General features: G+C 44.2%; 1 protein-coding gene across 4 annotated transcripts in view; it reads left to right on the top strand.

Moving 5' to 3' along the window:
• erfl1 (Ets2 repressor factor like 1) overlaps window positions 1–25,606 on the top strand; it is a 45,542-nt gene that overhangs the window by 6,270 nt on the left and 13,666 nt on the right. The window contains exons 1-3 of one of the 4 annotated variants that reach the window (XM_047597823.1): window positions 2,097–2,626; window positions 5,527–5,621; window positions 6,317–6,478. The gene's annotated coding sequence lies outside the window, so the exon portion shown is untranslated. Of the gene's footprint in view, window positions 1–2,096; window positions 2,627–5,526; window positions 5,622–6,316; window positions 6,479–25,606 lie in introns of those variants that run through there. The other 3 variants (XM_047597824.1, XM_047597821.1, XM_047597822.1) reach the window with 3 other exon arrangements.

The raw sequence follows: 25,606 nt of genomic DNA, 5'->3' as shown, positions 1-25,606 counted from the left end.
GTCTAACGGCCTATAACATTTCCTTCGCTACTTCCCACTTCTAATTTCTGTGTCGACGAGACCCGCTCTACCATAATTTAGCTTTCACCAAACCTAGACAATGCACTCGAACCAAAATGGCGCAAGAATACTTCATAACGCACATAGTGTGCGTTTTAACAGTTCACTCCGCCGCAATCTGACGTCCATTCGCGTGCAAATTTTATTGCAGTCAGTCACTCAGAGGGCCCCGCCACAATTAAAATTCGCCCTATCAAAACAGCTCAAATACCAAAATTAGCTGTCACGACCGTGCCGCAGGACGGAACACATTGAGTTTGCATTGAATAGACATAAAACATACCAAATGTGAGGAGACAGCAAATCCATACAGTGAAAAGTGAGCTAAGAATCCCCTGCTCTACTTATATTAATTAACTCAGTCAATGGGGATGTGATAGGTCAGTTATTCATCCTCTTCCACAGCCTCCCCACTCTGTCACATACACCTCCCAGGTGTCAGGGGCTCAAACGCTCCAGCTGCTGAGCAGAGATCACTATGGGGGGGTGGAGGGGAGTAAACACGCCGTTAGCATGAGCTGGTCCAAGATCAGTGATCAGAGGTTCCAACCAGTTTGCGGTGTGCTCGTATGTGCTTTTGAAGTTTAGACGCGTACAACTGCAGATAGTACATATGCGTACACATACTGAGGTGAACACACACACACACACACACACACACACACATCAGTGGTCACATCAATATTGCCATGACCCTCAGGGGATTCAGAGTATTGGCAAAGCTCTCATCTGCTGAGTGTCTGATATCCCCTGCTCCAAACACACACACAAGACTGACATACATTTAAAACAGTAATGCGTATACACACAAATACAGAGTAGCTTTGTGAAATGTGAACCTAAAAATTAGAGGCGGGAGTTGGGAAAAGATGGAGCCACTAGTGTCAGATGGAGGGGTTAACAAGCAGTGCGGGGAGGCTGAGATCAGCTGTCAACACTAGAGGGCGATAAAGAGGTACGCGGGTTGTTATCTGAATATGTGGTGATGTGAGTGTGGCACTGGCAGTGACCATAGCCACCTCGTGCTCCATTATGCAATGATTTTGCCCTCCTAATAGTTTAGTGTCATGTTAATTCAACAAATGATTTTTAAGGCTGCAGCTACAGAATATTCTTGTATATTGGCTGACTATTTATGATCAAAGATTTGATATATAAATATTAATATTGTCAAAAGTTTACAGTTTAATTTCTCATATTCCAATGTGACGCCATCAGATTGGATGGAACCCGAAAACCAATAACATGAACCAGAAAAACAGCGTCTTTGCGTGATTTTCGCTTAAAAATGTCACCAACCTCCTTTGTCCGGCTTTAATTTCAGTCTTACACAAAACTGATACCAAAAAAAGCTATTTTACTAAGGCCTGAATCGAGCGTTGAACCCTCTTTGTTTGGAAAACAAAAATTTGATCTTAGTCCAGAGTCAACCTCAACTAGACGCCCAGCAGTCAGCTCAGCATCCTCTCCTTCCTCCAGCCTCAGCTTCAGCCCCATCATTTTGATCTCTGCCCTCCTCTCCACTCTTCTTCTCCTGATTCCTTGTCATAGACTCCGGCTCTCTGCACTCAACTGAGCTCCATGGGTTTACCTAATTGATTATTAAGTTGCTGATTGGAGATCAATTAAATAATTAAAGTTTGTTAAGGCCTGAGTCGATTTTCTGGCACAGAGCAGGGGCATGCTCTCCTTTGCTCTGCGAGTTATTTTTATTTATGCAGGCGGTTGATGGTAGTTGAAGACTTGTTTTTGTTTTTTTGTTTGTTTTGTTCCAGGGAAAACGTTTAACGACAGGTGGAGTTTTTGCTTCCTTCCTTTATATTCACTGAAGAGCAAGAACATGCTCCTGTATCATTTTGTTCCACATATGAAGTCACGTTGACTCCTCGAGTTTCAGACTCCAGCTTTAGGTTTAGTCGAAGGTTTTTTATGCCCTAGTCTGTCTGCATGAATCTCAACTGCAGCGGCTCCGAAAACAACTCTCAGTGGCCACTCTCGTTGCTTTTTGGGGGGCGCGTACTGGTGAGCGATACGCGGTGTGCAACTTTTTCGGTGTCAAGTCACCGCTCTGCGCACCTCGACGCATGCCGGGGGGACGCGATGGAGGGGCTCCTCTCGTGGCAGCGAGAGAGCGCCCCTAAACAGAAAGCTCACAGAGTCACAAACACCGCTTTACACTACACACCCGCGCGCACACACACAAGACTCATATATGAGACACAGGAGCGGAAACGGGTCGAATCCTACTTCAAATTCTCTTTCCTTTCGGCTTGTCGACCGGGGAAAACAAACCGACCCGAGGCACAGCGAATGGGGATTTACTAATTAACTACTTACACACACACACAGGGGGAGAGGAAGAGAGAGAGGGAGAGAGAGAGGGATGCACACCTCCTGTACACACACACTCCTCCTCCCCCTCCCTCTGCTCTCCTCCCGGGTTCAGGTTGGTAGTAGAGCTGCCTCTCCGGTTGCTGGCTCCGTGCGCCGTCAGAGTGAATGCGTGTGGATAGACTGTTCGCGCTTCAGCCGGTGAGAACGCCACTTCCTGACAATACAAGTGGAGGTATGTCACCCTCTTTGCACATTTCATTTTTTAGATATAATGATGAAAATTATTAAACTTGCACCAATATTTTAGTTTTTGGTCGAGGAAAAAAAAGTTGTCACTGTTGTCTTCAGTGCGAGTGTTTAAAAGTATGTTGTGATAGATGTGCGCTGGGGATTTTATTACTTATTGTTGCTGTAATTTTTTTGCCAATGTTTACATTTTTATTTTGTCTGTACTGGAACCGGATCGAGGACTGCAGTGTAGCCTTGCATCTAAAAGTTGGACCGTGCGTAATTTACTCCTGATCTTTTTGCCGCTCTTAAATTGGGATCTTGGATTTATTCGCCCGCTGCTTCTTTTTTTTTTTTTTTTTTTTTTTTTTTTGGAATCGTCGTGAAAGTTTAAGCGCGTCTTTTGCAAGTGCACACACGCCATGGAGAACAAAAGTGGTCTAAAATAGTCATGTGTGGAGGTGTGAAAGTCTCGGCTGTGCCGGAGCACTTCGATGCGTTCAGCTGTCTGCGTTGGCCCGGATTAGCCTTTAAATGTCTCTATTTGTTAAGGCGTCCAGCTCTCACCTCCACACCGCCGTATCAATCAGTCAATTAAACAGCCACTCACACGCGGCGAGCTGCACAAGACCTCAGCCGGTGTATCTGTGTGTGTGTGTGTGTCTGTGTGTGTGTCGGGGGGGCGGGGGGAGAGGGCCAGTTTGATTTACATTTATTAATATGTTAGAAAGTGTGTGTTTTAATGTTGCTGTCTGCTTATTTTTCGCCTCATTCTGCCCTTTTGAGCTCTGTCCACAGATTTGACGTGAGTGCACATGCAAAAATTTGGAATGGTCTCTAATTTAATTAATTGGGCTAATTGATTATTGATTAAAGTTCTCTGCTTAAAGTTGGGGTCAAGTTTCAAATTCATCCACCTGCCTCGGGCAGTAGAAGATTAAAAGAATTTCTGCGCCCTTCCAGCATTTACATTTTTTAAGTGTATATTCCCAGATCTACACAAAACACACACACGTTTAAAAAAAAAAAAAAAAAAAAAACGACTGTATTTGGTTGGCCATTTGTCTGTGACCATCCGTCAATGTGTTCACCAAAGGAAAATACTGAAGTTTACTCCAGTAGGAGTGAAGCCGGTGATTTGTGTTTTCAGACTCGCAGGGGAGTTTGTTTCAGAAGTGAGCGCATCGATACCGAGAGCCAAGCTTTAAAAAAAAATATTTGGAATAATCTTTATTTGATTTCGTTGGCCTCTCCTTCATATGTGTTTTTTTCTTTTTAGGTGTTTGCCCCTTACGACTTTGATGCATATTTATGTGCGCCGTGGGTGTACTCCATCAATTATTTGTGCCAGTATATTTCCAGATAAACAGTGTTTGTAAATCAATACATGCATGTAACTATTGCAGATTAAGAGATCGATCAATGGATCCAGACTAACCCCGACCAGTGTTGTTTATTCTGGCGTCAGATACTCACATCTAACTTTACACAACATCGGCTTGCCTAAAAAAAAAAAAAAAACTTTTTAAGCGCGTCTTGGGTGTAAGAGTGCGCACGTGTCTAACAGAGAAACATTTATAAGTGAAGCAAGTTAATTATTTTTAATTAGAAGCAATTAGTATATAATAATATTAATAGATTAAATAAAAAAGATTGAATTATATTTGGAGGTTCTGTGTTGTGCCATGGTTTAAACCCATTTCATCTGTTTTTTGGTTAACCTTCCTCTCATTGTCACCCTTGTGGCCTGAGTCAGTTTCTCTTGTGTGTTTTTTCTTTCAGTGTGTGTCTTTTAGTGAAGTTTTCAGGCCAACGTGTTGAACCTCTTCTCTCCGCCGTGTCCTGACGCCTGTATGAGCGCAGGCCGTTTAACTGGGTTGTAGATCCGTGGTTTCTGCGCGGCTCCTCGGCGGCTTTCTCATCCGTCTCCCCGCTGTCAATACTCGCTGGAAATATTTCCGACATTAAATGGCATTTGGGGAAATTTCTCCCTACGTCACTCACCCTTCCACAGCTGATCCCTCACCTCTGCACGGCTGCACGGGGCTGAACTCGTTAATTCGTCTAATTTGTTATGATATCAGCGCTTAAACGCTGCTGTTGAGACTGAAATTATAGATTTCACCACAGTCTCTCATACAACTTGTCTGGACCTTTTCTGTTAGGGAATAATAATAATAATGATAACAACAACAACAACAACAACAATAATAATAATAATAATAACAATAATAAGCATTATAATAATATTAATAATAGTTACAATAATAATAATATAGGGGCCATGAATTGGAAACGACGAGTTGTCTATGAGGTGTGATACAGCCAATTCATATTATTATTATTATTATTATTACAATTGTTATGATTATTATTATTATTATGATTATTATTATTCCCTATAAGAAAATGTCTTTTAGGGAATAATGACAAGTTTATTATTATTGTTAAATCGAACGAATAGTTGAACGACATCCACTCAAGTCTGGTTCGGTTTTAATTTGTAACTCCATTTTGTTCACGTTCGGTTAGGCTACTGTACTTTTATTATTATTAATATTATTATTATTATTACAGTTTTTCATTTAATTTCGTCATATTTATTGATTTTAATTCTATATTTGTTTGTGCCTGTTTTATCCGTAATCCGCTTCTAATTCAGTCGCAGTCATTTTCCCAATGACGGTGTGTTATTGTTGCATTTATTTTCTTGTATTAAAATATATTTCGTTTTTTGTAGAGTGTTCTTGAACTTGCCATTACAAGTATATGTATAGACGAACTTAACTTTTTTTTAATGATCGTAATGATCTTAGGTGAAGAATTGTCATTTTGAATGCAACGTCCCTTTCCTTTTTCTTTTCCTTTGTTATTCTCCTTTTTTCTCCTTTTTTTTGGAAATAGATTATTGGCTTTCTTTAATTCATCAAGACAGTCGACCTGTGGGGGCTCTCACCTCTCCTCATCTCTATCTCATTCGGAAAAGAAACTTCTGACAGGTGCGAGAGGCGGGTTTGATTTTTTAAAAATGCTCTCATCCTTAATGTGTTGTCATCTGGAAAGCAATTTCGTATGATCAAAGTGCGGCTAGTTAGTGCGGTCAATATCCTTTCCAGCAAGCTTCTCATATATCGATAACAAGACAGCAAAGCCTCTCGCCGAGCTGCATTCAGGTCCTCTGCATCCGCTGCGTGCGCCGATCCCGCGCGTAAAAAGGAGCTATAACCTCATATATGCATTTCAGAATGCTTTGATACCAATACATGAAAATATAACTCACTTATAAAGATTTTGTGGGCATTGATCATTTCGAAGAGATGAACAAATCCTATCAATAAGGTCATTCTCAAATGCGTGCCAAAGACGCATGGAATCATTACACGGGTATTACAGTAAGCTCATCTCTTCCTCCCTCTCGCCATCTCCGTTATTGTATGACAGTCAGGAGTAAATACGGGGATTGATCTGTGGTCTATGAGGCGGCGGTGGTCCTGCGGGAAAACATCAGAACACAAGCCCCGGGATCGGTTCCTCTCAGCTGGGCCAAAGCGCCAGCTCCCCTGCCTCCTGACTTTTCGTCTATTTTGATTCCTGATCTGGATTGGAGAAAATTTACACACATTTTGCAGCCGTAATGACAATTTACATTGTTGTCCATTGATTTTTTGTTTTATTTTTATTTATTTATTTTTAGTGACGCCTTCGTGCTGTGTTACAGCGGCACTTCCCCCCTCCTTGCCTCTTCCCTCCTGGGAACAAGCGCAGCGGCGGAAGTAACTCCAAGTCCAGTCCGAGAGACGGTGACCGGGCTTCGGCCTCAGGTGCTTTTCTGAGGCGGAGCGACGCGGAAGTCCAGGTGAGTGAACTTCCTCCTCGTTTTCACTGTCTCACTACCTTTGATTCGAGTTTGTTTTATTTTGCATTATCTTACATGGCTACATTTAATCGTCATTTCAAACCTACTAGATAGAGACAGCAACTCATTTTTCCACTATTTGGGTCAGAGTTCATTTAAGGTCAAGACCTTTTCCAGTGGGAGAAGTTCCCTGTTGCTGACTTTAAAACCGAAGACCATCCATAACTTACAGTTTTCTCTAAAAGTCTATCTTAAACACATTTTATTTCTTTACGACTTGAATAATAATTTGAAAATCCACGTTTGACATTTTAACATAGAGCGCTTCACAATATGACACATGTGAGACCACGTCTGGATGTTAGTTAAGAATTCATAGAACAGCAGCCTGTCTAATATATGAATAATAAGATCATTTGATTTAACGGATTAGTCTTATCTGCTTACATTGCTTGGTATTTTTTTTTTTTTTTACTTAATAGATATTTCTTGATTCTGAAAATATGCCAGAGTTGGCCCATCTTTATAAAATCAAATGTGTCCAACATGCCGCGCAAAAATCCTTGGCCATTACGACCAAGCGATCCTTCTCCAGCCAGCCGGTGTTTGAACACTTCCTCAGGCTCCTCTGCGCCCTCCCAATTCTTCCTGTCTGATATTAGCCCCTTGGCTCACCTTAAAATTTCTGTTTCATTATTCATTCAGCGCTCATTACTGTTTGCGCGCAGACACACTTCTACCTGTTACGCTTTGAGCCTATAGGGCAATTGAAGGACTCCCGCGTATCTTTTCCACCATCTGCCCTCCTCCCCTTTTCCCTCCCGCTAGCTCATCCCCCCTCTCCCCCCTTGTGGCCCTCGCACCCCTGTCGTCTCTCGCTGCCACACCTGGTAACTACAAACTTGTACACAATAATAACAGCCAGATGTATCCATCTATCTCTCCATCTAGCCTGTCGGCAGTTAGTGGAGTGGCTGAGAGACTTGCAGGCGTGAAAGGTCAGTTAATCAATGGCGCACAATTTGACAAATCCCAGCGACTCTTATCATCCTCACGGGCGTTTAGGGCCGAAAGAAGGACCACCGAGATAAATGCTTAATCCTGACTGCACTGTGAGAGAGGGAGCGAGGGGAGAGCGAGAAAGGACGAGCGCGGGAGCACTGTGAAGCAGATTGGCGTGGAGAGAGGTTGGGAGCTAGGGGAGTTTTGAAAGAGGTGTGAGTAGAGTAAGAAACGGAAGAAAGAAGGAGACATGGAAGTGAGCCACAGCCAAAACTGGGAGGGGAACAAATGCGCGTTTGGAAATGAGAAGCCCAGAAGAGTGAGAGCGACTTTGTGGCTCCCAGATCATCGACTTTCCCTCAGTCTGGACAGGCCGTCCTCGTGCCTTCTAGGTTGACACAGAAATCCTGGTTCCCTCTCAGTTATGGCTCAGCTGCTGTGTGTAAAGTTGAGAAAAACCTGAGGAAAACAAAGGTGTATGAGTGGTTGAATTCTCCTGTGGCATGTTAGCCCGCCTGCAGCAGTGTGCAACCAAGAGGAAAATGAGCTTTTGTCCACAAGGCTGGCCTCTTTTTTCTCTGTTTTTCTGAGCTGCAGGGGTTTGGAAGGTGGCACAATTTCTTTGCCCTTATACTCTTAACAAAGATCACCTCGGTATGACATAGCATCAGTTATTTATTTTTACACCTGAAGCACTTTTTTTTATTTATTATTATTTCTCACTGTGGTGTTATAGATATTAATCCCATTCAGATTAACAATGAAGTCGCTGTGACCAAAGCTGATGTCTTTAATGCGTGCGTAGCCCTCCGCGTTCTTTTTCCATGAGGGATCCAGAGCTCCTTAAGCAGTCGCACAAACGGACGCTCGTGTCCTTTATCTCCATCTCAGCGCAAGTTCAATGTAATTCAATTGAGATCAGTTGAACTGGCATGACAGCAGATCCCTAGTATTGCCAAAGCACTTAGGAGGCAATGACAGGACCCCATCGACGTGTACTAACACGTACGCGACTGGCCAACCTTGTAGCGCGACACACACACACACACGCACGCAAAGTACAGAATGAATAGAATGGAGTGATGGATAGAGTGGCAGCCGAGTCAAGGGGGTTTGGGCAAATCTGAGGACGATGGAAAGTTGTCGCAAGAACGCAAAAAAAGTAGAGAAAAGATGAAGGCGCCCAGATGACTAGAGAGCCAAGGCATTACAGAGTGCATCCAAAAAGATGAAAGAATGATTGACTGTGAGGGAGGGAGATGAAGAGATAGAGAGGAAGGAAAGAAGGAAGGAAGAGGGGAAGGAAGACTGAGGGACAGGGAAAAGAGGAGAGAAAGTGGCCACGGGAGGGGAGAGGGACAAAGGAAGGAGTGAGAAAACACGGCAGGCAAGAAAAGGGAGAAGGGTAAAGGATAAAATGTATAAGAGTGATGTACGAGAAGAGGGGAGAGGAAGAGGTTTACTAGAAGAGAGATTAAGTCAAGCTGTCCCCGGTCAGTCATTAATCCGATTTAAGAGCAATTAAGGTGAGACTGATTCCTTCCTAGAGAGAAAGAAATAGATGGAGAGGCCGAAGAGAAGGGGGGAGAAAAGAGGAGAAGGGGAAAGAGACGCGAAAGGAGTGATTGAAAGAGAAAAGTGGGGAAATAGAACAGGTGTCTGCACGGCAGTCAGTGGAAGGATCAGAAGCAACGCTGAGATACCGAGAGGAAGATTATGAATAGAAAACGAGACCCATCTCCGTAAAGGATGGAAAAAGTGACGAAGGCCGAGAGAAAGGATTAGTATTTTAAAAGGTAGTACACAGATGTTTTTTTTTCCTTCCTCTGTACATAACTGTATCCTGTGAAATACTAACAGAGAGTTATTTGATGAAACCTTGGGTTTTCCCTGACACCAGGCTCATCCAGAAGGAGCTTCTTACTCGACAGAAGCTAAATGTGAAGCGGTCTAGGAGACCCTCTAGTCTGCAGGTTAGAGCTCTGCTGCGTCTGAGGGTGGACAGAAGTTGTAAAGTTAGAGTCAGGGTCAGAGCACAGCGTCTGGTTGCCTCTCGTCAACATTAGACAGCAAAGGGAATGAAGGAGAAAAAACTGAGATGGACAAAATGAACAAATCACCTCTGAATGAAAATGAAAAAAAAAAAAAGCAAAGAAGAGCCCCCCCCCTTTCTTCCTCCTCCTCCTCCTCCTCCTCCCGCAGCAACAAACCCCTCCAATCCCGGCCCGCTGTGCTCCGCTGTTCCAGATGTGTATCGGGGGTCTCGGGGTCGACCCAGGGGTCCCTCCACCGCTGTAGCATTTCTATGTCTATTGGGAGATGGTGGTCCCGATAGCTCCGCCGCCTGACACGTACACAACAGTACATAAATCAAGCGCACACATACACGCGCTCAGTCCATTTATCTCCCGCTCAAGCAGTGCGGTGATAGCAGCCAACTCTGCATAGAGTCAGAGAGAGGGAGAGGTTGTGGTCGGTCTCGTTAAGTGGGAGAGTAATGGGTAGCCGTGAGAAGGTTTGCTTCTGGTGCTGCCATCAGTATTGTTCGGGCTTTTCCAGTGTTTGTGCCTCTTTTGTTTGAGGTGCTTGAATGGCACGCAGGACCATGTACGTAATTGCCGGCCCACAAAAGTTATTAGAAGGCAGATGGAGCAAAATGGAAGCTTAGGTCATGGATTTTCTTTTTTTTCCATGACGTTTTAGGCACATGGACGATTTCACTGACTGGCTTCAATGCTCAATGAATGAGTTCATTTATTTATTTATTTATTCTTAAACAGAGTCAGTCATTGTTGGAACAAACCACCTTTTACATATCTTTATTTCATTTTTCTGCGCTGGCTTTTCTTTTCCGTTAAGATCCCCTCCGTTATTCTGGGGCACGTCTGCTGCAGTTTCTGTGTACCAATCTGTGGTCCATCACATGTCCCAGATTGAGAGGCCATTTGGCTGCTGTTGACAGGAGGGAGCAGCTATTGACAGGGCCCTGCCGGGGAGGCGTGTCTCAGGCCCCGCATCCAAAGCGTTTGTGGCGTTTAATACACTGTAGCAGTGGTCCTCACAGCCATCTCCCTGCATGCTACTGCCATAGGGATCAATATGCACTGGGTTAGAGAGAAATGGACCATCTGATGCACACTCAGAGAGGGGGATGAGGGGGAGGGAGGGAGGGACACAGAACCAGTGGGAAGGGGTGGGGTAGCATGGAGAGGAAAAAAAAAAAAAAAGAGGGACAGACTTGAAAAAGGGGGAGACTGCGAGAGCGAAAGGAGAGGAAAAGAAGAGAGGAAATGATTAAGGGCGCAATTTAAAAGACACGGAAGCGGAGACGGATAGCAAGGGAAAGAAAGTGGTCACCGGTTGAAAGAGACATTCAGCTGGGAGAGAAAACAGATTGGAGTGAACGGGGATAGACACTGAAAAAGAGGAAGACTCTAGACACCAGGGAGGATACACACAGGAAAGGAAAAAAGACATAAGGGAAGAGACGAGTGGGAGATAGGAAGGGAGAGGGGGGGCTGAGGAAAGGAGGGGGAGAAAAACAGAGAGAGAGAGAGAGAGAGAGAGGGGGCTGTGAGGAAGGATGAGGAGGAAGGGAGGGGAGGGGGGTAAAATTTCCATCAGGTTTTCAATTGGGGCGGATCAATAGTGTATTAGAGCTCACCTTGACCCCGTCTCCCCCCCCCCCTCTCCCCTCTCTCCCCGGCCCAGCACACAGGCCAAGCTACTCTCCCTCACAGCAGGGGACAGAGAGGGGGAGAGATTGCATTACGGCCTCCCTTTCTTGGACCAAAGTGGCAGAAAATGGCACAATAAAAGCGAGAGCGGACAGAAAGAAAGAGGAAAACTAAGTCTCGGCAGGCAGAAACGGAGAAAGTGGGAGACAGAAAGTAAGAGGGAGCGGAGCGAGCCGGAGGAGAAATCAGCGGGCACAGTTGCCGCACTTGTTTGGACGGAGCTTCGCAGGGGAGGGAACTTGTTGGGAGCCACGGTGCGTGCATGGCCTGCGTGTGCAGGTGTTACTATATCAGAAGATTTGAGATGAAACACGCGCATGTGCAAAGGCATACACACGTAGACATTTTATCTTATCCTCTATCAACCAGCAGAGAGTAAGTTGCGTGCACCTCTGTTTCACCGCTAATTTCTGCCGTATTGCGCTAGCCAGGTAGTGTGTATTTGCATTATCTGGGCTCGTTTGTGACATTTTTATTTGAAGGATGCTGAAAGCTGCGAGGCTTAACCATGCGCACCGTGTCAATTTTTAGGTCGGAGAAGCAAAACGATAAGCTAGAGCGGCGAAAAGCCTCAGAGTTTTAGAGTCGGGGCGCTACACTTTAATGCGATTCCACGTTAATATCAAAAATCCCTTCACAATAAAAGCTATCAGGGCAATTTGATAGATTTCTGATGAAACCACACATTCATCCCCGCAAAAAAAAAAAGAAAAAAAGAAAAAACAAAGGCCAAACACTGTCTATGGGATGTGACATGAATATCTGATCAACTATGAGAATATGCACATAGACGTACTACACACGGGAGGCAGATAGGACACCCTCCATCACTGGAGGACAGCAAGACCTGGAGCTGTTTTAGAAGGACAGAGGCAGGGGCCAGATGGGAGGAGAGGTTGAATAAAAAAAATTGATCCGGGAATTTAGCATTTAGACACAGTTTACAAAGCAATATATATATATATATATAGAGAGAGAGAGAGAGAGAGAGAGAGGCAAAGGAGCAGAGGTGTCCGTGCACAGGAGGACACTTAACTTTACAATAGGTCAACTCTGTTACTAACTGTAACCCTGACGCAGCCGCCTTGCTTGCTGCTCCGTGCATACAGAGGGTAAACACACAAAAGAAATTCTTAGATTCCCTCAATGATCCATCTTTGGGCGAGCGTGTGATTTAGCTGTTTAGACAGGAGCTTGTTTGTAAAGGCGCAGGCCTACGAGCAGCACCATCCTCATCTCTTCCCCACATTTCCTAATGCTGTTCCTATTGTCACCCAGCCACACTCCAGTGCACACGCACACGCCAAGACGCCCGACAACAACACACAAACGCTCACTCACACACGCACGCACGCACGCGCGCCCTGTGTCAGACACACGCACACACAGCAACACACAAACTCTGTCCCACTCACTGAGGGGGAGAAAAGGAAAGAAAAAAGGAGAGAAAAAAGAAATCGATCGCCGGGGATAGCGGTGCGCGTCGGAGGATCGTATCTTGTCAAAATAATATATTACCCTCATCCCCGCCTGATCGATGCGGTGGATTAGGGACGGAGGGCTCCCTCTCTCCCCTCCTCTCTCTCCCTCTCTTCCTCCTCGGTGCTTGGTGCAGTTTAATATTTACCTCCGTGAAAGAGCGGCCGCGACGGCTCTCAGCCCTAATTGATTCCGACACATGGGGCTCTGTGCTGAGGCTGCGGATGAGTGAGGGAGGGCCGGCTGGAATGCAGAGGGAGAGGGTGGAAAGAAAGAAAGAAAAGAGAGGGGGGGGGGAGGAAGAATGGGTGAAAAGAAAGAAAGAAAGAAAGTGGGGAAGGAGAGGAAAGCTGTGGTTAAGACAACAATGTGAGCGGCAAAATAGCAGGGAAATGTGAAAAGGGGCGAGGAGAGAGAAGCTGCAAGAAGAAAGGAAAGGGCAAAAGTGAAAAGGCAGGGGTTTAAAGAAATGGATGGGTAAAGTTTAAGGACGAAAGTGACGGATGAACTCGAATCCGAGGAGGAAAAGCAGCGAGGTCGGAGGAAATAAAGGCGTAAGATGGAGCCAGATGGCTGAGAGGGACGGCGGCGATGTGTGCGCCACAAATAGTTGGGGGGTGGCAGGAAGAGAGGGACGAATGGAACGGATAGCGGGGAGGAAATGAATCAGGAAGAACGGGGGAAACGGAGAGGAGCGGGTGGAAATGGGACAGCCCGCGGAAGCGGCTTGCGGGAGGGCAGGAAGAGAAACGGGAGGGATGAGGGCAGAGGGGAGCAAATGAGAGGGGATTAAGAGAACGACACCAAGATGGATAGAAATGGAGGAGTGAAACATGACGGCCGGAATGAAGAGCGCCAATAAAAACGCGCGAAACGGGGAGAAAAGAAATAGGGGGATGATGGAAAAAAGAGCCTGGCGCAGAGGTGACAGGATGATATCAGGTGGGATAGACAGAAAACAGGAGTGATAGCGGAGCGAGAGGCGGGAGGGTAGAGAGGGACCATATTTTCCATTGAAGGAACTGGCCTGTCATGCTGTTCCGCCAGCGCAGAGCGGCTCTATAAAATACAGGGAGCAGGCGGGTCGTGTCGGGTGACTTATGTGTATATCTAGGCTTTGTCAATATTTCTTTCTGTCTTCCTTCCTCTGCGCTCCCCCTATTGCTCCCACACTCCCATTCTCCCTTTTTCCAATTTCAGTCGTGCCTCCACTGTCCCTTCCACGGCCCTCTGCGTCTCCCAGTTAAGTGCTCCCTGCCATTTCTCCGGCGTCGTTCGTCTCGGCCCCCTTCGTCGAGCCGACTCGTACGCCAGAGGTGGAAGTTTCAGAAGTTACTTGCAACCTTCGAGCATTGGGCTCGCAAGCCAAACGCGGCTGTGGCGCAATGGCTGGAAGACTTGGCAGGCTTATGTCCCCCAGTGATTCTCCATTATGAGACAATACAGGCAGGATGATGAGCCTCGCAGCTAAATTGACATCGACAGAGCGCCGGCACAGATATTCCCGTTGATGCTCGTGTCATAAAGTCAGTCTCCAGATCCAAAAACGAGGAGACAGCCACTGGTGGTTCACATCTATTACGCCTACATAGCGCCTGTTTTCTAGCCTCTTTTCTGCATGAGCGAATGAAACGTGTTTGTGTACATCTCTCTGAAAGTGCACTCCTCTAGTCTGTCAGAAGCACCGGGTGGTAAGCTGATTTATTCATGTGGTCCCAGGGAGGATTGCACCTCCTCTTCCTCATTTGGCATGGTTTAGTATCCTGAATGCAGGCTCGCGGAGACCCGTGTCCATGGGGGGGCCAGACATCCTGCAGACACGCCGGTCTACAACCGGTGGACACTCAACAAATTAACCTGCTCTACATTTCATCTATATTTATTAAGTAAAAGCACATCAAAACTTCTCAGACCGGCTCTGTCTCGACAAACATGTGAGGTTGCTGCCTAGGTTTTTGGTTTGACTGAAGGCTAACTGAGTCCAGGTGTTGACTTTTGAGAAAAGAAAAAAAACGTGCGCCTTGTAGAAATATCTCAGAAATATATAGAAAATTGTTGTTTCACTTCAAGCCTGATCTGCTTTGAAGAGCCACACGACTCCATGACAACCGAGTGTCAGCCAGAAACAGAGAGGGGAAAAGACCACACCGGACAGTAGCAGCCGAATGAAACACAACTCATTTATTTTTACAGAATAAGCTGAAAATTTCCAATCCATCCCCATGACTTCCTCTATATTGTTTATTTTCCTTCCCACCATCTTTTCTCCGTCTCTCTGTGTCTGTGTCGGTTCTTTATTTACACCTCTCCCCTGCTCTCTGCAGAGGCTCAGGGAGCGGTAACAGAAGTGTCACTTGTCATTATTGGTCTAATTCAGTAATCCGTCATCGCGCACTCACTGTATGCAGCGCATTATACGCCGGCACAGCAGGTGTACTACGCACCGAGGTGGAGATTCGATTTGACACGCACACACAGGCAAGAGGGCCGACGGGGGCCGGGGCAGACAGGCACCGACCGTGTGCATGTGCGTACGATTGTTTGTCGAAGAGAGTGGAAGAGGGAAACAAAGATAGAAAGATGGAGAGATTGAATTATTGTGGGTTTGTGTATATTTCGGTGGATGTACGACTTCGTGTTGTAGCTTCAACAGAAAAGCGCCTGTACTTGGGAAAGGCATCAGAGGCAGAGGAGAAAACCGCTAGCGTAGGAGAGACATTTAGATGGACATTTAGAAAAGTGAACAGGCTCGGTTGTTGTGAAGTCTCTGAATGCATTCATTTAGAATCTGCGCTCATGAGATTTTGCCTTTGGTGCGTCTTGTTTGAAATATATTTCTGGACATCAAAGTTTATGTGTTCATTTATGGGCTGAATATTTTTTTATGACCAATGAAACCCATCAATAACCAACAGGGCAAATAAATCACTCCGAAAGGCTGACTAATAACAAAACATGGCTGCTTTAATGATATTATTTAAATTAACTGATGGTTATACCAGAAGCTGAATTCAGTCTGATTTACAGATTTCAAGAAAAAAATGATTTGAAATGTTATCGTGCTGATTTTCTATAATTTATTTCTGGCTTTTATTTTTTGACAGTTGAAATAGAGAAATAATTGGAATGAGTAGAAAGAGAGAGAGAGAGAAGAGCAATGACATACAACAAAGGGAGCGTTGTGTTTGTACGGTCAGACTCTTGGACCCCTAAGCCAGCGAGACGCCCCCACACTTTATTATTAGATCATATGGACACGTTGTGCCACATTAATAATAATAGTCCATTATGTTTTTTTTCTCCACATCTGAACGTAGCTGCATAAAGGTTTGGCTAACACACATAACACAAATAGTCAGTCACTGTTTTAGGCTTAGTCTCAGATCTGCTTTAGTATTTCAGAACTGTAAGTTGCGTCACTTCTTTGTCGGCATATTCACTAATACAGTATATTCACTATACAATATAGTGTCATTCAGTTAAAAGATTGATATGTTTTATTGATCTGACTCGGCCCCAGAGTTTGACATTCACATCACTGCAGACAAACAGGAGTCCTGCATGACTTTTTACTGTCCAAGCGTTATTCTCTGGGTACTGCAGTTCCTCGAATTGCCATTGGGGGTTGACTCCCACAGCCAGTCATTGCCCATGTACCTATTTGTTTAAAAGTCCATCTTTATTGTAGCCTTGTGGAACAAAACGTTTTTAGTAATTTTCCCATTTGTGACGATTCCTACGGGGACAAATTTTTATACAATGTGCTTATGAAATGCTAAAAGTTGTGCATAATCTGAGGTTTTCTACCTCACTATGTCAGTTGGGTCCCCCTGAGGTTTTCCCTTTTCTGTATTAGCTGGGAGTCAAGACACTGCTATGGCAATGGCCAGGGCCTAGGTACCAGACTGAGATTCAAAACCACTCTTCAGGAAACCTACAGGATTGGTTGATCCATTTTTATATATTTACTCTATTTCATGTACATTCCGTTGTACGACATTTAAGTTTTGAATTTAATCTACCCACACCTCGGCACTAGTGCTCCCAAAGGCAAAATGCATGCAGCAATGACAGCCACATCCGCACGGGATCCAGGATATACGTATATATCCAGCTGCATTCTGGGTAGGAGAGTTTTTTTTTTTTTTTTTTTCTGTAAACCAGTGTGAGAGTAGTGAGGTTTAAGGTTTGTGATCCCCCCCTTCCCTCTTTATCAACGGCAATTTGTATGTGAGCGCGCACCCCTGTAGTCCCAGCGGACACCAGTGGATTTTATCAAGTTCTTAAACCCACAAGGCTACAAATCCGGTTACCACTGTAAGTGTTTTAAACTGTTTAAACTATCACAGTACTCCATGCACTCAGAGTCCCAGGCTGTGTACAAGTCACACCCACATCACACTGAACCGCATGAGTCTAACTGCATTTACTTTCCTTTTTTTTCCTCTTATTTCATTTTTGCTTCATATAACACCTGTCATTTCCAGCTTCTTATCAAACCCTGCCTCTGAGCAGACTCCAAGGGGATTCAGTTCTATTGTTCGGTGGAAAGTTTCTACGCTCCGTTGTATTGATTCATTTTCATCATTCTGTTTTTCATTAAGAGTAAGTTAGTAAAATCTGAGATATTTTGATGTGATTTGAGTATCCCCCTCCTTTTTGTCTTTGGATGGTTACCTTTAGAATCAGTTCATTGTGGGATCCCATGAATAGTACTGATGTTACTTTGTGATGTGTCATTCAGAAAACTATATATGAACGGTTCATAATACGGGTCTACCTCATAACTTCTAGATAAATGCATCATGCGTCTGTCTGAGTGTCACAATGAAGAGTATTCAGTCACAGATAAATGATGTAAAAGTTCAAAGTAGTGACATTTGAGTATTTTGCATGGGGTTAAAACATGAAGACATGGTTAAGATGAGGCTTCAAGTTTACGCAAGCTTAAAAATACCACATTTTATACTAATAGCAAATACACATTATTGCTCGTTTAAATTTTCCCCAAACGTCGCGATAACTCGACGGATTACATTACTTTTGGTGAGTTCTCGTCAGAGTAAAAGACGGGTTAATTTGAATAGGGGCCTCAAATAATGCTGCACTGTTATATGTGATATGAAATTATATTTATTTGAATATAGCTTTATACAGACATACCATCATCTCGTCTTCTACTACCGGTCACGGGGGTTGCTGGAGCCTTTCCCAGTTGTCTATGCGGCCATAATATAATACGAAAATTTAATAAACTCTTTTGCAAGTCACGCTCAAAACCAACGTAATTTAGGTCTCACCGTCCGGTTGCCATCAACGGGCCGCATGCGTAAAAGTTAGCCAAACGTTTAAGAGAACCTTTCTCGTAGAAACTCTTAATTTATAGATAGATGCGCTACTTGCTGGGGTTGTATGTATAACCTCCTCATCCCTGGATCTCGCTCCTTGCGCAAAAGCAGAAAAAATAGATGCGGCACAAAATTTAAAATTATAGTGATCAATAACTCCGCATTCGCTCAATAACCGATAATCCAACTAAAACAGAAAGAGAGCTTTGATTTTATCTAATGCGCTCTCCTGTCTGATGATGATCAGCTACTGGGGGGGGGGGGGGGTATTTTCCATTATGTGATCAAAGGTGATCAATACGGCTCAATCGCTCTTCCTCTTCTCCCTCAGTGAGCGCAGTGTGCGAATGTTGAACCACATATGTGCGTAATGATCATAATATTGAGGTTTAATATACACCGAGGTGCTTACAGTTGCTGCAGCTGTGTTTGTACTAAAACATTTCCAAAAAGATTGCCTGCACTCCGTTTTCCTTCCTTTGCGTCAGCTGATTAAACGGGCCTGGAGATATGCGGTTAATGACATCATTATTGTAAAAGGGGGAGGAAAAAAAGTGGAGGAGAAAAGACGGGGAGGAGGGGAAGAAGTCACAAAGTTGAAAATCGAAGGGGGGCGATGAGAAGGAGGAGGAAGAGGGACGGAGAGGAAGGAGCAAGGAAGGAAAGTGTTTGAATTATTATCCTGTATATGCTCGAGTGGTCGTGAGACAGAGCGCGGGGGCAATATGGCGAGTAGTTGAAGAAAAAGATGAGAGGTGAGGAGGAGAGGGAGAGAAGGCAGAGGAGGGCTGGTGATGAATGGAAGGAGAACGGGGATGAGAGACGGAGCAGCATGAAAGAGTATATACGGTGCGCGGCCCCGCTCCGAGGATGATGAAACGTTAATTAAAGTAAACGAGCTACCTGAGCTCCCCGGCTAACCCCCTGTCACACTCTGTCAGGAGACAGAAAGAGGGAGGAAGACAAGAGGGAGAGGAAGAGAAGGAGGAGGAGGAGAGGGGAGGGTGGAAATTTGACCGAGGAGTGGAGAAGTTGGATAATCCAACTGTGGCTTTGGTTCAAGGTTGAGTGCTGTCACAGTTTCAGGCACAGAGTTTATGCGTCTGTAAATCTTAATGGTTGTCATGTTAATAAGCCTGGCCTATATTTATGCGATACTCCTGGTTCCCTGCTTGTGTTTTAAACGACCATTTGAAGTAAGCGGAGTTTTGCTGAGCATCATCCAAGGTTTCCCGCAGCATCCTTTGAGCTCTCTGTTGCAATGACTTCACATTTAAAACATCTGAAAATGAAATCAGCGGAAGTGCAGCTACATACGCGCGTGCAAAACAAAATGTCCTCATTCAATCTGCTTCAGATTAAAAAAAATAAAATAAAAACAAACAAACAAAAAAAAAACTATCCTGTTCCTGCATGTATATTCCAGCATGCGTTCCTCTGTGTATATATAACTGAGTACACGCAAAGTTCACCCACCAAGATCACCTTTGTTTCTTTTTAATGCTCATATTCATTCAATTAATCTGGGCTCTAATTCGTTTATATATTTATTTACTCGGTCTCGCTATCACTCTCTTCTTTTTTTCATCTCTCTCCAACGATTATCCTGGCGTCTAATTAGAAATCGATGCTGCTGGGCCGGCGGGTATTTGCAATGTGTTTGTGGACGTTGAGAACAATTCCCCGGACAGAAAAGACCGAGAGAAGAAAAGAAAGAGAGGAGGAAGAGGAAACGCTACACTGCGCTGCACTGCAACTACATGCGCGCACAAACACATACTCTTTGACTATACTTGCTCGCAGCTATTCTTAAAAAAAGAAAAAAAAAGACAGTTGGCTAAGTTAAAAAAAAAAAGAATGCAAGGAAAGAGAAAAATGAAAAGAAAATCATTTTTTAACGACTGACGCGAGGGATTTCTACAGAATTGTTGAGGATGGTTTCCCCCGTCTTTTAGGAAAACAAACAAATCTCGAAGTGGAAAAGCACTTTAAATGTGATGGCCTTCATCTAACCCCACACTGCGCTTTGGCAACTGAAAGGAACTAATTCATCTCAAGGCTACAACGTTATTATTATTATTAACAATAATAATAATAATAATTGTTTATCATATATATCATTAGAAATATCGTATGCAATTTTATCAGCCCTGGGGTCTATGTCGTGTGTTTCTGTAATTCATGCTTGAGTCTAAATGCCTATTTTTCTTTTTTTTTTTAATAAAAATAAATAAATTTGAGCAGGAATAAGAATTCCTTAGATTTTTTGTTCTTGGGGTTTGGATCACCTTTGCGCAAATCTTCATTCGCATCCATCATTTGCCCGCAAACGTGTTGCGCAGTTTGAAACTCAATTAGAAAATTGTGTTAAACATAGAGTGGACTTCTGTCCCCCTCATCATCATCATAATCTTCTTCTTCTTCTCCTTCGCCGTCGTTATCGGTCGAGTGTGTCTTTTTTTGAAGCTCTTTCCCGGTCAGCGTCACCTCCTCTTGCGTCGAGTCCCGTGGAGAGGTGGAGCCGGTGTTAGCGCCATTACCCGAGCCGATCGAACCTAACCGGATTAGCAGCTGCCAGGTGATAAAAAAAGAGAGAAACTGTTCCAAACAAGTGAGAGAAAAAAAAAAGAAATGTAAGGAATGAGAGCCTCGCACTTTTATTAGTTCAGCTTTACCAACACTGTGTTTACCGTCTGTGCGCAGCGTTTTATTGGCTCGCCCCCATAATCAGGTTTTCATAGGCTGTTCCTCTCTGTTTTCTGTGTTCATCATCCCAAACGAGATGCGTCTTTCTCTCTCCCATCCCTCTCTCTCTCTCTCTTTCTCTCTGTTTCTACCAGTCAGGAAGTGTCATATCGGGAAATGCAGCGTTGGACTGTCACCCTCCTCTGCATGATGAGGAAAACTGAATAACTTTTAGCTTTTTCTCGTTGTTGCTTCACATTTCATCAACCTCTGTGATGCTTTGCTTATGCCAAAACCATCAGTCTGGGCTCCCTAGTGTGTGTGTGTGTGTGTGTGTGTGTGTGTGTGTGTGTGTGTGTGTGTGTGTGTGTGTGTGTGTGTGTGTCTTTGTTGCTCTGTAGCAGCAAGCCATATTTGAGACTCCATCCTTGCATTTTCTGTCAGTCTATCTTTCCATCTTGAGCACTCATTAAACGTCCCTCCCTCCCTCCCTCTCTCCCTCTCTCTCCTCACACACGCACACACTCTCTCTCTCTTTCTCTCCTCTCTCTGTCTCTGAGTCTCTCCTTCTCCTTCTTCCTCCGCGCCTCACGCTCCCCTTGCCCGTGGCTATATGATCGTGAAAAATGTGTTTACAAAACTCGCTCTCTTGCAGATCAAACCGCACGGACGAATCAAAGACTTTGGAGAGAGAGGCAGAGAAGAAGCGAGGGAAGCGAGAGAGAGAGGGAGAAAGAGAGGTTGAGAGAGGGTGTGTAGAGGCCTTATAATTTTAAAATTCTCTGTGTGTTATTCTCCCTTTTTTTTCTTCTAGTCCATGTGTGTGTGTGTGCGTGCGTGTGTCTGCTTGCATCTCCTTTGGTAATACAATATCTTTAAGGCCCCCAAAACAACTATCTGTGTCTCACAGTTAAACATGAGATAATGCAATATTGATGTCTCCTTGTCTTTGCTATAACGCAATACTGGGCCCATTCTGGCTGGACACGCTAACATGGGCCGATAGTGCCCTTGCACTTAAAAGAATTACTGTGCTCCTGTAATACATTTTGGAGGGATTCAAATATATCGTCCCTAAAGGAATACAGTAGTTAGTGAAAAAATAGGAGTTAAAAAATACTCTCCAAGAAGCACGAGGTCAAATATTTAGCACAAGGCGCACGTTAGGAACAGATTGGACTGCGTTTGTTTCAGACCGAGGGAGCCGAGCTGCTTCTTTATGCGCTTGGTGTTGTAAAAGAGTGATTCTAGGCATGCTGTCTGGTCTCAGTTTAGGCTTCGTGTCAGATGATGCTTCAGACTTATGAAAACTCGCTGCAGTCCCTTGCATTTATCAGTTGCATAGTCATTTATATGTCCGTGCTTTTAAGTTCAGACATCTTAAAAATGTTAATAAACGTGACACCCTCTCAAGTAGTGCAGAGCCAGTTCGCAAGTTTATATCGGTCATAGCATGTTAGGCAGCTTTTGTCACTAATCATGGTATAATTGTGTCGGGTTCGATGAGATCAGAAGTTGCACAGACCACATGAGCAGAAGGGAGAGGACTTGGAGGATCTTTTAGATGGATGTTTGAGGGTTATGAGAGCAGAGTTTGTCCAAAACGATCAGATGAGGACAGGGGGAAGAGAGGCGGTGGGACGCAGGAGGAGAGGACAAGGAGTGTGGGGAGATGGTGGTGAAGGAGAGGAGAAGAGAGGAGAGGGGGGCAGACAGACAGGCGGGGGGAGCGATTATAGCAGGGTTTATGTATGAGCTATTGATTGAGTCGGTGGTGACTTCTTGAGTGGTTAATTCGGGAAGTGAGAGCGATAGAGAGAGTAACTCACTGACCAGAGAGGGGAGGGAGGGTGAGGCGGGGGGGATAAAGAGGGAGATAGAGAGAGCTGGATGAGCAGTGAGACAGGGGGAGGCGAGGGCACGTCCATGGCTAAAAGTGTAATATTTTGCAGGGAATTATGTTGTGTTTCCTAATAACTGATAGGGGAAAATATGTTATTATTATTAGGTTTGTGTGTGTGTTTTTCTTCTTCTTCTGATCTTATTTTAAACTTGCTATAAACAAGTATTGAACACTGGTATGAAGATATCTGAATACACAAGTGACCATAAACTAATTCTTGGAAAATATTGTCAGATTGTTAAATATTTGTTAAATAGACTTCTCTAACTAATTTGTTTCAAGGATTTCTGCCTAACCCAAAATCAAACAGCGCATCATTTTCTCTAGAAGACTTCTGAACCTTATACACAAAATTAATTATTGTAGGGACAAACGCCAAGTGAGTCTTTGAACTATTAAAAGGTCTCCACAGACAATTAACTGGAAACAGCATTGGTGTGACATCAAAACACTGTACAGAAATAAATTATAATGACCCACACCTTCTATAACACTATCATGAATAACTTCCTATTGATGAGAAACATTTAAACATTTAAATTATTATTTTGGAGTTAATTACAGTCTAAACCTAGGGTCACTTTCTGAACAAACTTAATTAAAGTCAGCGTGTTTGGTTTCCGGCCTGCTCTTTTTCAGTCACCTCCTCAGTCTCTCTCTCTCTCCGTCACACGCGTGAACCGTCATCGCGAGTGCTCGCACGCATCCGCACACCTTTTCGTCTCCATAGGCGTGAATTTAAGCCCACAGGACACTCATCTGCTCGCTGGAAACAACAGATGGCTCCCTTGTTCTCACTCTATCACCTTGTCTGAGGAAGTTCAAAATCGGGAGCAACAACCGGGACTCGGAAGCAAATGATGCGCGTGGAGGACTCTGTTGTAGCCTATAGATAGACTTGTTATTATTCAAACGAGACCGGAGCGTATTCGCCTGCAGTTTTTGTTTGCCATGCATCTCTCAGAGTTTTGCTGGCAGGACATCCTGCAGTCAAATTCGTAAAAAGCCGTGAGCGCGTCCAGTGTGCCATTTACGCGCGCGGAAGCAAATGTGTGTGTGTGTGTGCGTGCGCGTGTGAAGGTCAGCTCTCCGGCGCGGTTTCTTTTCCTATTTCTCTTCCCTCTCGCGCGGGTTTTGATCTCTCAGCCGCGAGATCAAAGGCGCTCTCTGGCTATTAGTCAGCGCGAGCCATTGATCCCCCATCGATCCACGCGAGACACAGCCGCCCCGTGAACACCGCGCGAGGCTCCCCAAAGCTCCTCCCGCGCGTCAGGAGAGAGAGAGGGAGAGAGAGATAGATAGAGAGAGCGAGAGTTAGGAAGAGAGAGAGAGAGAAGGCTAAGCGTAGAGGTGGAGCGATGTGTGTGCGTGCGTGCGTGTGCGTATATTTTTCTCCTCGCGCGGGCAGAGCCAAACTCGAGCTTTTTCTTTGCCGCGGGACATGAAACAATGAGGCTCGAGCCGGTTTTAATAAAGCGCGCTTTCCCTCCTTTCAACTCTGGCGCGAGGCGGACGAGCCGGCAGCGGAGAGCGATCGATAATTAATGACGATGAATAATTTAACCCCATCGATTGATACTTTTTTCTTCATCCTTTTTTTTTTTTTTACCCCTTCTTTTCCTTATTTTCTTAAGGCCGGCGTCCTGTATCATACTAACACCGCTTTCACGCGCGGAACATCCTCGCCTCCACTCACCTTTTCTTAAACTTGCTGTTTTTCACCTTTCATGAAAGTCCCCAAAAAACAAGTTCTGCATGTGTCGTAGCCTGGAATGACTCAGTGGAGGCTAAACTTCACCTCACTCTATGTGCCTTTAACTCTGAATAATACCATACTCTGAATAATTCTCATAAAAACTGAATTAAGAGTTTGATACTGTGCCTCAGACTACCTCTGCTGTCATACAAAGGCGTCACTCATATACCTTCCTGCTGCCGTGCCTGGATAGAGGAGCACTACTCCACAACTTAAATGTTATATTTGCCGACGACCTTCAGTCTGACATTTGTTGTCTTTCGCACCAGTTTACTCACATTTCATCTGTTTTAAATAATGTTTGGATATTTCATTTGCACAAGGATGTTTATATAAGCATATTTTATGGCCCGTTTTTCCCCGTCTTTGATCTCACCACTTAACAATGCCTCACCCACTACTGTATCTTTCCAACTAAATTTCATTGGATGATATTCTGGCTGGGCAGTCCTGCCAGATGATAGCCTGTCTCGGGGTGAAGGACTCTGTATTAGCTTTGCCCCTGCAGTGGGGAGTAATGGGTGCTCTGTGGGAGAACAAGCAGTCACAGGGCCTCAGTACTGCTGCAACTATACATCTTGGTTAGATACACTGACAGTACTGCACTGCTGCCTCTTTCTATTACACCAGCTGCACTGATTTCTCTCTCTTTCATATGGCGCTGTGATGGGTGTTTGGAGCTCGAGGTACAAAGAAGTGATCATGTGGACATTTATCTGCAATAAATGTTGCCGTGTGATCAGTGTAGTTCTGGTGTTAGGAGCTCTTTGTACCCAATCCAAGGGATAACCTGTTAAGAGTGTAAATGCCTATTTCCAACACGTTAACGCTAATTAAAAAAAAAGAAAGAAAGACAGTTAAACAAAATCATTGCCCATTTTAATGTTTTACAATCTGTTCACATTATATATTAAATAAAAGGTAAATACGCCTGCTAGATGTTGAGTTCTGTAAAATGTAAGTGGACTGTGTTACAGTCAGCTTTAGTGTAAGCTAATCAACTCCATGCATTAGTACATAGTCGAAGACAATTTAAAACTCTTTTTATGCATGTGACATCCAGGTGAAGTTTTCATAAATCATTTATCATCCAATTCTTATTTAGAGATAGTTTGCACTGCAAATAAATTATAGATATTTACGTTTGTATTATCTTATGTGTTTTATATTCAGATATTTAACAATGTTCAAAAAAGAAAGAAAAATTACACAGTTTTC

This window comes from Mugil cephalus, chromosome 11 (genome assembly GCF_022458985.1).
Source record: "Mugil cephalus isolate CIBA_MC_2020 chromosome 11, CIBA_Mcephalus_1.1, whole genome shotgun sequence".
Classification (NCBI taxonomy): Eukaryota; Metazoa; Chordata; class Actinopteri; order Mugiliformes; family Mugilidae; genus Mugil; species Mugil cephalus.
The sequence above is the reverse complement of the archived record's forward strand: the minus strand, read 5'-3'. Positions and strand labels throughout refer to the sequence as shown.